General features: G+C 49.2%; 1 long non-coding RNA gene across 1 annotated transcript; it reads left to right on the top strand.

The window, feature by feature from the left end:
• Nucleotides 1–12332: 12332 nt before the first annotated feature.
• Nucleotides 12333–13487, top strand: LOC127338960 (uncharacterized). The gene is made up of 3 exons (XR_007874559.2): nt 12333–12411; nt 12527–12925; nt 13032–13487. It is a non-coding gene; the product is annotated as an uncharacterized lncRNA (long non-coding RNA).
• Nucleotides 13488–16668: the final 3181 nt, after the last annotated feature.

Below are 16668 nucleotides of genomic sequence, written 5' to 3'. Positions count from 1 at the left end.
CCCGGACGGCGCACCAAAGGAATCCTTGGCGGGCAAGGCAAGAAGCAACCGAACAAGGAAAGTTTAGAGATAGATCTATTGTAAACCCAGTCGTACTCGATAAGACTTCTTGAGACCTGGCCTCCTATATAAAGGCTAGGAGAGGGGCTGTCGAGGGGGACACAACCAATTTTAGCGATCTTAGCCAACAGAAGCTTAGAGCTAGGTTACTCTAGCGTTTAGCCAACTCGACGAGATCTTAGCCGAACTATTCGGCACCCCATTGTAACCCATTATCATCATAATCAAGAACAGACAGGCAGGACGTAAGGGTTTTACCTCATCGAGGGCCCCGAACCTGGGTAAATCGCTTTCCCCGCTTGTCTGTGAACCGATGTCTCGTATCAGCTTGCAGGATTCCATCAACCCTAAGCCCCTATCGGAGGGCATTGCCGAGGAGCACCCTCGACAATTGGCGCCATCTGTGGGAACCCTGTCGGCACAAGGCGGGTCGTCGGCAGTACCAGTCACGTCCGCGGTGTTCTTGCTCGAATCACCGACACCAGCAGAGCCAAGAGACTCGATCCGCTGCGGGACCTTCGAGTTCGCGCCGCACCGCGAAACACGTCACCCGATTCATGCGAGATCATCCCGCAATATGGATGCTACCTTCGGCGGTGTCCACTTCATCGTCGATTCTGGAGGCTTTCTTCGCCTCCCTACGGACAGTGCATATGATCCAAAGGTCGCGGCTTCGAAAGACGTTCCTCAAACGGCAGCCCTAAAAGCTCTGCCCAGGAGCACACAAGAGGGCAATCGAGGAAGTTTCGACATCATAACAGGACAGAGAAAAAAACGAAAGGGCTCACACCGCGAGGAGGAAGGCAGAACAGCAGTTCATCGTCGTCAGTTCGAACAGGGATGCCATGATACATCATCAATCAGGGGCCGCACCCGTTCTCCGTACCTTTCGGCTACAGAGCAACTCGAGGCACCATGTTACCTCCACTCCTACGTTGATCCAAAGGACGGTCGGGAGAAGTCCAGTCACTTGTTGAGGAACTGTCGACATTTCCTGGAGATTCGGCAGTTCTGTGATGATCTTAGAGCCGAAGCTATATCAAGAGTTCACACGATGGAGAAGAGGGCAAGGTCCCACGGCCATCCGCCAGAACCTTATTTACCAGAACCGTACGAACCAATGGAAAAAGATGAGTATATACCGGTCGAAGTATTCCCAGAGCCATGCGGCCAGGTCAACATGATCCACAAAACCAGCTTTTCAAAGAGGGAAATCAAGAAGTTCTCGCGAGAAGTAAAATATGCAGAAGTGGCTATGGTTGACATACCCGAATTCATCGACTGGTCAGAGCAAAGCATCTCCTTCGGCAGGACAGACCATCCGAAAGCCGTCCCTAGACCAGGTCACGCAGCACTTGTCCTTGAGGCGCAGATCGGGGGGTACAACATGAGCAAAGTATTCATGGATGGAGGAAGTGGCCTGAACCTATTATTCGCCAACACCATGAGAGCAATGGGTCTAACAGTCGACATGCTAAAAGAATCTGACACAGGGTTCCACGGCATCATACCGACCCGACCCGCTTATTCTCTTGGTAAAACATCATTGGATGTAGTCTTCGGTACGCCCAGCAATTTCAGGAAGGAGAAGATCGAGTTCGAAGTAGTCGACTGGGAGTCTCAATATCACGCCATCCTCGGCAGGCCCGCGTTTGCCAAGTTCATGGCCGTGCCTCACTATGCGTACCTAAAACTGAAGATGCCAGGCAACAACGGGACCCCAATAACCGTTCATGGAAGCTTTGCTCAATCAGACACATGCGATAGGGAGTTCCAGAAGATCACTTCGAAGTTCGTTGCCAAGGAAGAACTCAACGCAATTGACGCCGCCACAGATCATACGCGACCACCAGCCGACAATCGAAACGTAAGATCCGACGAATTCAATGATACCAAGGAAGCCAAGAAGCTGCAGGTGCATCCCACCGACCCGAAGAAAACGGTCAATGTGTCGGCTGACCTTACGGCCGCGTAGGAAGGCGCGCTCATCGAGTTCCTCCGTGAGCGCTGGGAGATATTTGCATGGGAACCATCCGACATGCCAGGTATCCCCAGGGAACTCGCTGAGCACGCCCTTAATGTTGACCCGACAGCTAAACCAGTGCAGCAGTCAATGCGCCGTTTTTCCAAACCCAAGAGAAGAGCAATTGGCGAGGAAGTCAATCGGCTCCGTAAAGCAGGATTCATTCGAGAGCTCAAAGAATCCGAGTGGGTGGCCAACCCTGTCATGGTGCCTAAAAAGGACACCACCGCTCTACGCATGTGTATCGATTACACCAGCCTCAACAAACACTGTCCAAAGGATCACTTCCCGCTGCCCCGCATCGATCAAATAGTCGACTCCACAGCCGGATGTGACCGCCTCTCCTTCCTCGATGCGTACTCCGGGTACAACCAGATCAAGCTGAAGAAAGAAGACCAAGAGCTAACCGCGTTCATCACTCCGCACGGCGTTTTCTGTTACAACGTCATGACCTTCGGGTTGAAAAACGCAGGAGCAACGTATCAACGTTGCATGCAGGCTTGCCTTGGAAAGCAGATCGGAAGGAACATTGAAGTCTACATCGACGATATCGTGGTGAAGACGAAGCACGCCGCTACTCTCGTCGATGATCTGCGGGAAACTTTCGACAACTTAGACAAGTATAAAGTCAAGATGAACCCCAAGAAATGCTTCCTCGGAGTGCCAGGAGGACAAGTACTCGGGTACTTCATCTCTGCCAGGGGAATCGAAGCCAACCCCTCGAAGATCAAAGCCATACTCGATATGGAGCCCCCAAAGAATCTGCACCAAGTGCAGCAGCTGGCAGGACAACTAGCAGCGCTTAGCAGGTTCATCGCTAAGCTAGGGGAAAAAGCTTTGCCCTTCTACAATTTGATGAAAAAATCAGAAAGGTTCGAGTGGACAAAGGAGGCGCAGGAATCTTTCGACAAGCTGAAGGAGATCTTGTCGACATCTCTAGTTCTTGTAACCCCCCGCGAGAGGGAAACGCTGCTCATGTACATAGCTGCAACGGCCCAAGTCTTTAGCAGCGTCCTGGTCGTCGAAAGAGAGGAAACATGGAGAGTTCATAGTGTGCAGAGACCTGTTTACTACCTCAGTGAGGTGCTCACGCCCGCAAGGCAGAGGTATCCCCATCATCAGAAACTGGCATACGCAGTATGGAGGTCAGCCCGCAAGTTACGGCACTACTTCACAGAGCACCCGATCTTCGTCGTGAGCGAAGCACCACTAAAAAGCATAATGACTAATCCAGAGGCCACCGGTCGAGTGTCCCAATGGGCCATCGAGTTAGCACCACACGACATAACCTACGTCAATCGAACAGCAATAAAATCCCAAATCCTCCCAGATTTCGTGGCGGATTGGATCCAATCGCAGACGCCAGCGGCACCCGACATGTCGGGGTCATGGGTAATGTACTTCGATGGGTCAAAGCGGAGTACAGGTGCAGGAGCAGGAGTGGTGCTGATATCACCGCAGGGAGATAAGATGAAATACATACTACGTATGAACTTCTCTTTGCCGACAAACAACGAAGCAGAATACGAAGCGCTACTGCACGGGATGAAGATGGCCAAGGCGTGCGGGGCAACTCGTCTGGAGATCTATGGAGATTCAAACTTAGTGGTGCAGCAGTCGATGAACCTGTGCGACGCAGTCAGCGACAACTTTATTAGAATATGGAAGCTAAATTCGAAGGATGCGAGCTCAAACACATCGGCAGAGCTAGCAATGAGGAAGCCGACACTTTGGCAAACATAGGGTCCATGTGCTCCCCTATCCCAGACGGAGTGTTTTACGAGGTGATCACTCAGCGATCAATAAAGGAAAAGACGTCAACACCACCAAAACCATCGGCTGAGGAATTGGAGTCGAGCTCGTAGCAAGCTACCGAAGAATCTCTAACCCCCCCTGTCGAACAAGTCCTCCTCCTCGAGCCACTATGGACCCAGCCGTTCCTAGCGTATCTAACAAAACAGGAGTTACCAGAGGATCCGGTAGAAGCCAGGCGAATCATAAGGCGGTCGAAAGCCTTCGCCATAGTAAACGGTGAACTTTACAAGCGCAGCATTTCCGGTATTTTCCAAAGATGCATTGCCATTGACGATGGAAAAGCACTGCTGCGAGAGATACATGAAGGAACCTGCGGACATCACGCAGGAAGCAGGGCCCTCGTGGCGAAGGCCTTCAGGGCGGGATTTTACTGGCCAACAGCGGCATCGGATGCTCGGGACCTGGTCATGAAGTGCGACCCCTGCCAACGGTTTTCGCCAAAACCGCATGCCCCGGCGACAGATTTGATGACGATACCGCTAGCATGGCCCTTCGCTCAATGGGGACTCGACCAGGTTGGACCATTGCCAAGGTCATCACCCGGAGGACACACGTACTTACTGGTCGCAGTCGACAAGTTCACCAAGTGGGTCGAGGCAGTACCTGTACGGGATCAAACAGCTAAAACAGCAGTCCAATTCTTCAAAGGAATAACCTGTCGATTTGGTATGCCTCAAAGTATCGTCACAGACAACGGGACCAACTTTGACTCCAAAGAGTTTCGGAAATTTTGCGACGACGGAGGAATCAAACTGAAGTTTGCATCAGTGGCCCATCCACAGACCAATGGCCAGATGGAAAGAATCAACGGCCTCATAGGGGATGGCCTCAAAAAACGCCTTACAGGTGCAGCTGGAGCCTGGGTCGAAGAGTTACCATCCGTACTCTGGAGTTTGCGTACTACACCTAACAAGTCGACGCAGTACACCCCGTTCTTCTTGGTGCATGGAGCCGAAGCGGTCCTGCCAGCCGACGTTCGGTTTGAAGCACCTCGAGTGACAGCATACACGGAATCCACTTCCAATATTGCACTACAGGACGCTGTAGATCTCCTCGACGAAGCACGAGACATTGCCTTAGCAAGAACGACGGTATACCAGCAGGCGTTGAGGAATTATCACAGCCGACGAATACGAAGTCGAAGCTTTAGAGTCGGGGATATGGTACTTCGGCTGAAGCAGGAGAGACCCTTGAAACTTGAATCCCCATGGGAAGGACCATACATCGTCACTGAAGTGATCCCAGGAGGAGCCTATCGACTCAAGAACCCAGCTTCAGGAAAAGATGTTGAAAATCCTTGGAACATCGCACACCTGCGACGGTTTTATACATAGGATACAATTATCCCTAGTTATTTGACAATCTTTAAGGTTGCTTTTGCATTATGAATAAAAATTCTAATCAAGTTCTTTACCTTTCTTTTTTCTTGCCCCAGGCCTTATCATCCGAACATACCATATGGGGCCCTACCATTGGCTCTTACTCCCATTGGGAGCGTTGGCCTAAAAAACACTTACACAAGTGTCATTAATTAAATACTCTCAACGGGAGCTAAGATTAATGATGCGTAAAAGAAAAAACAACCAATCCAAGCCTCGAAAAATACACGAGTGCTGCAGTCGATGGTTACAAAACAAGGCTCAAACCGGTGCACCGCGTGACGAAGCCAAGCGTCTAATTCCTTCAACTAAGTCGATGGGTCTCGCTCTTAAAAACTTACATACAGGCTTCGCAATAACATTGCATAATTCAACGAAGTCGTCGAGAGAGCAGGTTGAGCTGATCACTCAGCCGCCCTTGACAATATCAATCAAACTAACACGGTGTGCAACGCACGCAATAAATTCATACAAGGCAACCTTGTGCATGTACAAAGTTATTACATTCATAATCGGGTTCCCCGGTCCCAGTGGGCCTTCAGCTCCTTCTCAAAGCATGACTCCATCCGGGAAACAATGGTGTAAGCAGGACCTCTAGCAACATCATAATACTGACCTAAATTCCTCTCGGTATTTGCTACGGCTTTCAAGTCTAAAGACGGGTGGCACGCCAGTATCGAAGCAAAGGCAAGCTCGGCACCAGCCAGAAGTTCTTTCCGCACCAACTGTCGAATCCTCTCGGGAGACTTGAATCGAGTGAACAGGCCAGATAAAGTTTCGGGTGCCTGGTCCAGAGGGAACAAGGTGTTCCAAACCATCGTGAGATGAGCATGGTACTTATTGAAGTAGTAATGCGCCTTCTCCACCCGGTACTTAAACTTCGCCATGACAACGGCCTTCGGACGATGCAGCCACAAACCGTGCGTCGGGTGTGCAACGTTGGTCATCGCTTCGACCTCTTCATGGATCTTCCTGTTCTCCTCAGTTGCATCTGAAGCCACGACTGGAAAAGGGGCGAATGTCAATTAAAAGAACATTTAAGCCACGCCAGAAATCAGAAGATGAGCTAAATGCTTACAGCCCAAACTTTCGGTAGCAATATGAAGACCATCGAGAGCATACTGTTCGATAGCAGTTGCTATCTCTCCCTTTTTCTTCACCAAGGCTGCCATCGCGCGAAGAGAAGTAATGTCCTTATTTAGACAAGACACTTGGTCACGTAGGCGGCGAACAAGGCCTGATTCATCGTCACTCGAAGGGTTCGAAAAAAGCTCGGCACGGGAAGAAGATGAAGGAATCTGCAGTACAGCTTCCAGTTAAGACTAGCATCAACATGAAAACTCCCATCGGGAGCGCTTAGCATACTATGTACAGACAAAAGGATGTTCGAATTAGCAACAGAGCCGAATTTTTAATGAACTACGTCAAGCTACGGATGATCTTATTTACAACAAGTCAGATAACAGTTCAAGGGTTCGCTGATGATGAACCAGGGGCAGACTCAGGAACAGGTTTGGCTTGCGCTTCGTCCACCAGCTTCAGAAGATGGTTGGCACAAGTTATTGCTGATCTTTTGAAAGGCTCGAGGTCGACTAGATGATCGTCATCATCAACAGGCAATGCCTTAGACAACTTCTCCAATTCTGATCCCATCCCATGGCCCATAAGCAACTAGAAAGTAAGAACTGCCCCAACCAAGCGGCTACGGCGTTTCAATACCTTCACGGGCTCGGAAGGATCAACAAGGAAAGCATCTGCCATCTCGTCGAGAGTCTTGTCCAGCTTCATCTTCGGGAAGATCATCGAGTATAGCCTCGACAATGCTCCTTTGGTCTTTTGCAGAAGTCCAAGGACTTGGACATTGGACTCAGCGGCAAGCGACAAGGCATCGGCTGTGGAGTCCTCCCGAAGCTGATGACGTCGGGTGACAGTTATGTCGGCAGCCTCTGAAAGAAAGACAGATCAATAATCAACGAAAAAACACCAAAAAAGAAGCGGTGTACCATGGGTTTTACCTAATAAATCCTTGATGGAGTCGCGGAGAACGCCTTCCTTCTTGTCGACTGCAGCCGCCTCCGCACGCCTGGCATCTTGTTCATCCTTCATCTGTCGCTTCAGCTTCTTCACCTCCTCCTTCAGCAAGGCGTTTTCATTTTTGGCATCGGAAGCAAGTCTGTTGGCCTCAAGCACCTGGTCAGCCGAAGATTTGACAGCCTTCCGAAGTTGAGAGTTTTCAGCCTCGAGACGGGTGAATTGCTCGGCGAAATCTGCCACAGCGTCAACTGTAGCGTAAATCAGCTGCAGCCAGAAAAATCAAGAACAGTCAGTTGACAGAAACTCGACAAAACAGGATAAGTTAAATACTTACATGATCGCGACCAGCCGACGGAGCGGAAGCATCGCCAGGAGGAATGACTTTCGACATTGGAATCTTCTCTACACCCGTTCGTGAGGGAGGTGTCGACTTGGCAGGAGAAGGATTCGACTCCTTAGCTGATGCTGCTCTCTCAGAAGCTAACTTGGCCCTCTTCGCGAGAGGAACTTCGTCATCATCATCAGAGCTACTTAAGTGCAGTGCACAGTTAGCATGCAAAAAGATAGGAAATAAATAAAAAAAAGAGTATAGATGCTCACAGGTCCAGATCATCTTCGCCCGCAAAGAAACTTGTTGAACTCTTCTTAACAGGAGGAGGCAAGGCAGTTTCATCGGCATCATTATCTCCTCCGCTAAGACTTGATTCAGCCGTTGTAATGAAATCGTCGTGTATCTGCTTACGACGTCTGCTCCTGAGGAAGGCATCATCTTCGGCAGCTTCCTCCTCTTGGACATCGCTGTCCTCAAGGGCATGCTGGGCATCCTCGGTCCCTTCAGAATCATCATCATCATCCTCTAGTACCACACCGCTCTCAGGTGTGGGAGGATAGCATTGAGCAACGGCGGGAGCCTGTCGAAGAAAGAGAAACTTATGAGACACAGCGGGAGAGGAAGTAATAGCAGCAAGTGGAATAGGGGATTACCTCGGTCGGAAGATGGTCAAAATCACAAGGAGGACGAGCCGATGTCAGGATGATGTTGTCCTTCATGCTAAGGCATGTCAGCCGACGAACCTCGTCCCGAAGCTCGTCTGCCGATAGGTCGGCAGAGCTGATCCTCGAGTTGTCGGTCTTGCCGGTGTATAGCCATAACTGGTGAGGTCGAGACATCAGCGGTTGCACTCGACGTTGTAGGAACACTGAAACTACTTCAGTGCCGCACATCGTCAAGCCTCCCGCGTTCTTCAGGACGATGACCCGCTCAAACAGTCTATCGGCTGTCGCCCTCTCTTCGGGAGAAAGGGCATTTCGACATGACTTTTTTTTCTGAGCCAGCAGGACATCATCGAAATGAGGAAGGTTTGAGCGCCGCCCGGGCACTATGGGGTCCCGCAGATAGAACCACTTGTTGCGCCAGCCCTGGACGGACTCCTTCATTGGATAGTCAAAGTAATTGACCTCCTTCCTAACAACAAAGCCAACGCCACCGACGACGGGGGGGCCATTACTGCCATTGTGGCGCTTCACGTAGAAGATCTTCCTCCAAAGACCCCAGTGAGGGTCAATGCCGAGGAAGGCCTCGCAAAGAGTGATGAAGATAGAGAGGTGGAGGATGGAATTTGGGGTCAGCTGCCAGAGCTGGATCCCGTAAAAGAAAAGGAGGGAGCGAAGGAACTCATGCGCCGGAAGAGAAAGACCGCGGAAAAGAAAGGCAACGAACATAACAGTGAAACCCTTCGGGGGCTTTGGGCGAGAAACCGCACCTGGAAGACGAATATCATCTTCAGATGCGGAGATGAAGCCGAGGGTGCGCAGCCTGTTGATGTCGCGGTTGGAAATGGCGGAGGCGCTCCAGTCATGGCTGACCTTGGCCGTGTCCGAGGTACTGGCGCTCTTCCTCTTGCCCATGGTGTGCGAGACTTGAGACAGAGAAGCAGAGGAAGCAGGAAGGTTTGGGTGAAGAAGATGAGCAGTAAAAGGCGTGGGAGATAAAAACATGGAGTTACTCTATTTATGCTGTGACAATTTGTGCGAGATCGTGGCCGTAACTCCACAGGTGTCGTGGGAGGTGGAGCGAATCTGGTTGTATACGTGGCACTTGAGTGGAGAACGGAACCGGCGGCCCATTATTCCCACGTTGTGCAAAAATCGAGGGGACGCCTCGGTCGCCACGCGTGCATTGGTCAAATCCTACAAACTGCCTGCGCGGGACTAGGGTGGGCCCGTCAGGTCAAGTCTTGTCAATCAAACCACAGCAGCCGCACGTCAACAGTGACGTCATATAGATTGTTGCGAACACTCGAAGGAAAAATGAAAAGTTATCGGATGAAAGATTCGAGTCTAAGCACAGACTGTGAAGCGTCCGCGCTTAGACTCGGGGACTACTCCCATCGGGAGTGCTGACGCGCACCCGATAAAATGAAGACTCGAAGGAAAAAATGCTTGAAGGAAGGGACAATTGATCGACTCAAGTCTGCACCCGGTTACAAGCACCCGTGCCCAGACTCGGGGGCTACTCCCATCGGGAGCGCTGGACGCGCACCCGACAGAACTTTTTTGCACTCCAGGATCATGCCCGGGGACTTGATTCTGTGTAGGGTAACGTTGTTTTGCCATCAGCAGTTAACCAACAAAAGTTGGGCACGTTACTTATCATCCCTTGCATGTGAGAAATATATCGGATGAGTACGGAGACTCGCAGAAAAACTTCGGCAGAGTAAAATGCTCGAGTGGTTCAACTTGAGTCTACGCACGGATTGCGAACATCCGTACCTAGACTCGGGGGCTACTCCCATCGGGAGCGCTGGACGCACACCCGACAGAAGAAGACGATGCAGATTCAAAAAGAAGAACATTGGTGGAGGCATGCTTTAGTCTCTACCCGAACTACCTTCGGCTAGACACTCGGGGACTACTGACGTGGGCATAACCCTTCGGGTAACTGACATTGCCCTATCCCGTATTGACTAATTGGAGGCCCATGAAGACACTTGGAAGCAAGATGGGCCACCCGGACGGCGCACCAGAGGAATCCTTGGCGGGCAAGGCAAGAAGCAACCGAACAAGGAAAGTTTAGAGATAGATCTATTGTAAACCCAGTCGTACTCGATAAGACTTCTTGAGACCTGGCCTCCTATATAAAGGCCAGGAGAGGGGCTGTCGAGGGGGACACAACCAATTTTAGCGATCTTAGCCAACAGAAGCTTAGAGCTAGGTTACTCTAGCGTTTAGCCAACTAGACGAGATCTTAGCCGAACTATTCGGCACCCCATTATAACCCATTATCATCATAATCAAGAACAGACAGGCAGGACGTAAGGGTTTTACCTCATCGAGGGCCCCGAACCTGGGTAAATCGCTTTCCCCGCTTGTCTGTGAACCGATGCCTCGTATCAGCTTGCAGGATTCCATCAACCCTAAGCCCCTATCGGAGGGCATTGCCGAGGAGCACCCTCGACAGCGAGTCTACCAACACACATGCGAAATCTGCTACTCTGGTACAAGGATTTCATAAAAAATAAGGCCGGCAAAGAATATATTTATGCGGAAATTAGAGAGGAGCATCACTTCAAACAGTATTGTGTACAAGTTCATATGAGTGAATTGTTTCAGTTGTTCAATCTGCGCGAGCTCGACAAATCTATCCTGAGTTGCTACGTTCTGCAAGTGATTTATTTCAATAATTAAATCTCTACATCATCTCGTTCATTGCATGCACTATATTGTCCTAACTATATTCTTGTGTACGCTATTATACAGAATGAAGCTTGGGGAATGCAAAAGAAGGAACATCCATGATGTTGGGTTCATTGACCCACATATCATTAATGGATATGTGTTAGAAAAACACCCCCAAGACGTGGAGAGAGACTTGTACAAGTTTCTTACAAAGCAGGAACTCAAAAGTGAAATTCTATTTCCTTACCATTTTGGGTAAGTGTTTCTGTCTTGTGCACATTCTCTTTTGTTTATTCCATGTTATGTCTAATCGATGAGTTGTTATGCATGACTGTGCATGTAACGTGTCCGCAGGTTCCACTGGATTCTGCTAATAATTCAGTTTGACAACTCCAGAGTTCTCGTCATTGACTCTCTGAATATGGAACCAAAGCATTGGATCGGCATAATATTAATGCTGCAAAAAGTAATTATTTTCAATCATTTGCGCACTATATCGGCCTCTTTCGTTCATTTCCTGATATCAAGTAACTAATAACTCCCTTGTTCATTTAATTTCATTGCCCTGTAGGGTTTGAAAACGGTTCAAAGATAAAATAACCGGTGAATTCAAAGATGAGCTAACATTTAGAAGGTTAGCTAATGTGGATACTCAGCCACCGGGGACCAATCTATGTGGATACTATGTTTGTGAGTTCATTCGCAACTTGCGGATGAATGACTTGCGGAAGAAGCTTAATCCAGAAGCTCGCTTCCGACCAATTCAAGAAGAATTAGCAGGATTTTTGATGAGGGAAGTTCTCCATCCTAAAGGAGAACACTATTACGAGGACGAAGAACTTCTACTGCCGTAAATTGTATATGGAAACTTGTTTGAAGTTATATATAGTCACCCGAGATTGAATATTATATATTCCTCTTGAATTCTTCTTGTTTGAAATTTCAAACTTGTTTGAAATTGTATATTCATGTGCATCAACGTGTAACGTGTATATAGTAGCGTAGAATATGTGTACCGAAACTTTTTTGAAATTAAAATAAAATACAAAATAAAATATAAAAGAAATGAAAATACAACAAAATAAAACCAGATTTAGGGGGGTTTAAACCCTAAACCTGCAGAGATCTTTAGTCCCGGTTGGTCTGGCCAACCGCGACTAAAGGTCCTCCGCCCCGACGGACGTCTGCAGCCCAAGTGGATGGGTCTTTATTCGCGGTTCGTAAGCAACAGCGACTAAAGGGGGAGGGAGCTTTAGTCGCGCATAATTAGTCCCGGTTGCACAACCGGGACTAAAGCTCGTTACCAACCGGGACTAAAGTCCCTTTTTTACCAGTGCGCCTTCAAGGAGCAAGGCAGCTTCTCTACCGCCATGGCCCCTACTCTCGACGAAGCAGAGGTTGCGTCTGATGAAGTACAAGCACGTAAGTCTCTAACCTAGTAGGCCCCAGGGCTCATGCCGGCTAAGAACATAGGCGTCAATGAGTCTTATAAATTTTGAGCTTTTTAACTAAGCTAGTTACTTTGTGTTTACTGCAGAAGTAGGATAAGACTCATGATGAGCTGTGGAACTCCATGGACCAGCAGAACTCCAACTGCCGGGTTCGAAAAAAATCTTGGCGGACAAGGACCGCGAGATTGACGAGCTGAAGGCTAAATTCGACTCAGGCGAGTCTGAGGGCGTCCTGCGCAGTGAGAATGAGGAGCTCTTCAAAGAGCTTGAGTGGATCAATACTAAGCACAAGGATGAGCTCAAGGCGATGGAGACTTCCTCCGAGCTTGCCATGAACAAGCAGCTCCAAGAGATAACCTCGCTGAAGACAGCCTTAGAGAAAGCCCAGAAACTCGCCGAGGAGCACGCAGCTGATGCCGAAGCTCGCCGGGAATAGTTGGTGGAGTACGAGAAAGAGCGCAGTGAGCTCTAATCGAAAATCCTCGGTAAGTCCAGTTCTCTTATTTAATTAGCAAAAAATTTGCCAAGTTTTTCTGCCGTCTTTGCTACTTGTTTTTTTGACATATGTTGCCAATTTCTTTGCTTCGTCAGTTCCTTGAGGCCTATCTGACGAGGCTTCATAGATTTGTTGCTGCCTTCGCATCCACCACTTGCGGAAGCTCCTGGCGCAGTACTTCATCACGGTAAGAATTTCCTTGCCGAGTTGGGCATGGTTACTGTTGGCACGGACACCATCAGTTCCTTGGTGGAAAAGCTCCAGCATGCCACCGGCTTGGTGAATTACTGGAGGGAGTCTTCTGCATGAGGTGGTTCTACTCTGGCCTTGGTGCTTCTCCATGGTCATCAGAAGGAGGCCAACCTCTACAGTATCACGGCAGGAATGCCTTGCTAAGCGTGAGGGCGAGCCCATCACAAAGGGCCAGATGGAGGAGGTGGCAGAGCTATTCGGGTGCCATGTTGCATGCATGGTGAATCTGCTCAAGTTCTGCAAGCACGTCGAGCTCCCGCCTAACACTGGTGGAAAAAGGGCCAATAGTCACGGTTCGGAACGTCCATTAATACCGGTTGTGCATTAAACATGCGGGACTAAAGCCCCCCCCCCCCCCCCCCCCCTTACGAACCGCGACTAAAGGCCCGTCCACGTGGGCGTCAGGCGACGGTAGGGGCGGAGGACCTTTAGTCGAGGTTCTCCTGGCCAACCGCGACTAAAGGCCGCCGCAGGTTTAGGGTTTTAGCCCCCCCCCCCCCCTAAACCTGGTTTCTTTTTAATTTGTATTGTTTTATTTCTTTTGTGTTTTATTTAAATTTTGAAGGAGTTTCACATATTCTACGGTACTACATACATGCATATGAATGTACAATTTCAAACAAATTTGAAATTAGAACCAAAGAGAATTCAAGAGGAATATACAATATATATTCAATATCGGATGACCAGCATATACAATTTTGAACAAGTTTCCATACATAATTTACTGCATCAGAAGTTCTACGTCCTCTACATAGTGTTCTCCTTTAGGATCGATGACTTCCCTCACGAACCATCCAGCTAGTTCCTCTTGAAGTGGTCGGAAGCGAGCTTCTGGACTAAGCATCTTCCGGAGGTTATTCCTCTTGACATTGTTCTCACACGGAACCCGCTCAGAGGTGTATCTCCGGATCATCTCACAAACATAGTATCCACATAGATTGGTACCCGGTGGCTGAATATCCCCAGTCCCAGTCATTGACCTTTTAAATTGTAGCTCTTTTTTGAATTCACCGACCTTTTCATCTACGAACCGTCTCCAAACCCTACGAGGCAAAGAAAATTAAATGAACAAGAGAGTTATTAGTTACTTGATATTAGGAAATGAACGAAATAGGCCGATCGATATAGAGCGCAAATGAATGAAAATAATTACTTCTGCATCATTTTTCTCATGTCGGCCCAAAGCTTTGCATCCAGATTCAGAGAGTCGTGGACGAGAACTGTGGAGTCGTAAAATTGAATTACTAGCAGAATCCAGTGGAACCTGCGGACACGATACATGCACAGTCATGCATAACTCATCGATTAGCCACATACCATGCATGGAGTAAACAAAAGAGAATGTGCTCAAGACAGAAACACTCACCCAAAATGGTAAGGAAATAGAATATCACTTTTGAGTTCCTGCTTTAAAATAAACCGCCACAGGTCTTCCTCCACGTCGGCGGGGTGATTTTTTAACACATATCCATTTACGATTTGTGGGTCAATGAACCCAACATCATGGATGCTCCTTATTCTGCATTCCCTAAGCTTCATTCTGCATAATAGCGTACACAACAAGATAGTTAGGACAATATATATATATATATAGTGCAGGCAATGAACGAGATGAGGTAGAAATAAATCACTTACAGAACGTAGCAACTGATGATAGATTTGTCGAGCTCGCGCAGATTGAACAGCTGGAACAATTCACTCCGATGAACTGTTACATAGTAATGTTTGAAGTGATGCTCATGTCTTACTTCCGCATAAATATATTCTTTGCGTTTTTATTTTTTATGTAACCCTTGTACCAAATTAGCAGATTTTTCATTTGTGGAGGTAGATCCTCTTCCTGCGCAGGCTCGACGAGAGGCCCATTCGGCACATATGTAATTACTACCTCACTCACTGGTGCCTCCTCAAGGCCTAACACTGCACGAAGAGTCATACCCATCTGGGCCGCTTGTTCTCTGGCACCCGTTACAGTCAATCCCTGTGCTGCCGCAGCTGCTATGATTGTGGGGTCCATTAGTTCAGCATCCGGACCGGCGGCTTTCACTATGAGCGGGGGGATCGATTGTTTACTTTGTTCCCCGAGCTGGGCAACTCGTTTCCCGCTTATTTTACTTTCTAATTCTTTCTCGGCCTCCTCCAAGGCTTTCTTCTCCTGCTTCTCCGCCAACTCTTTCTTCTCCTTCAACATGAGTGCTTGCCTACGAAGTTCACGTGCATAGTCCTCAGGCAGATTCTTCGCGGCTTGGGACGGTGTGCTCAAAAATGACTTAGCCCACTTCTTTTGCTCATTAGAAAATACTGGCTTGGGCTCGGGCTCTCTTTTCTTCTTGCAGTCCGCCTTCCATTTCTCATAATCAGTAGTCGCGGCCGCGTCGACTTCCTCGGCACTACGTTCCCAAGGCCTTGTGGGGAGAGGCTTCAGTGATGGCTCCGGTACCTTTGTGGTCTTAGGTACATAAGGGTCCGAGTTGATAGTCCAGGACTGCTTCTGCTTCTTCGCCGGAGGTGGATTGGGGGGCGGCGTCTGCTTACCCGCCCGAGGCGGACTGGGGGGCGGCGGCTGCTTACCCGCCGGAGGTGAATTGGGGGGCGGCGTCGGCTGACGTGAAGGAGGTGTAGGTGAAGCACCACCACCACCACCACCGCCACCGCCACCACCACCGTAGGGGGTGGACTTGTTGGCCTTGGCGCCTCGCCTGGAAACTTGATAAACTTCTTTTGCCATAGAATGAACTGGCGCTTGACATCTCCAAGTCTTCTCGCCCCTTCAGGTGTAGCAATGTCAATCTCCAGGTCCTCAAACCCTTGGACTATTTCCTCCACCGTGACACGAGCATAGCCATCTTGAATGGGGTTGTTGTGGTGGAGTGCTCCAGGTAAACATGGTAAAGCACTGCCGATGGCTACCTTCATGGACATGTTCCCCATTGGATAATGCAGATGACATTCTTTCATCTCCTTTACATCGTCCACGGGGTAGCGAGGAGGCTCCGGTGCAGTAATATCGATCGCCGGAGGCTCCGGTGCAGTAATTTCGATCGTCGGTGCATGTGCACCAGCCGGTGGGGCCTCCGTGGAAGCCACGCTGCTTCTCCGCTGCTGGCTTCTGACATCCGGTGGATGATCTTCATGCGTCTGAGCTGCCTCTCTTTCTTGTACTAGTACATCCACGGTTTTCTTCATCTCATTGAATTCCGATGCCAACCGCGCCAGCTCATCTTTTTGCCGATCCGCCTTTCTCTTACGGCTTCTGTAACTGTAGGGGTCATTTTCCTGGGAAAACCCTTCTTCCCACGGAATGACGCCTTTGCCTCGTACACGTCCTCCGTGTTCAGGATTCCCGAGGGCTTTTGTCAGCTGGTCATTCTCTCTGTTGAACTTGATCTTCCCCTCTTGAGCATCCCTCATTGCGTCAATAAGGGCTTGGGTGGGTTTAAACTTTGTGTCTCGGTGGGTACACTCCCCTGTCACCGG

The sequence above is a fragment of the Lolium perenne genome, chromosome 3, assembly GCF_019359855.2.
Source record: "Lolium perenne isolate Kyuss_39 chromosome 3, Kyuss_2.0, whole genome shotgun sequence".
NCBI lineage: Eukaryota > Viridiplantae > Streptophyta > Magnoliopsida > Poales > Poaceae > Lolium > Lolium perenne.
This window is presented reverse-complemented; position numbering and strand designations above follow the sequence as displayed.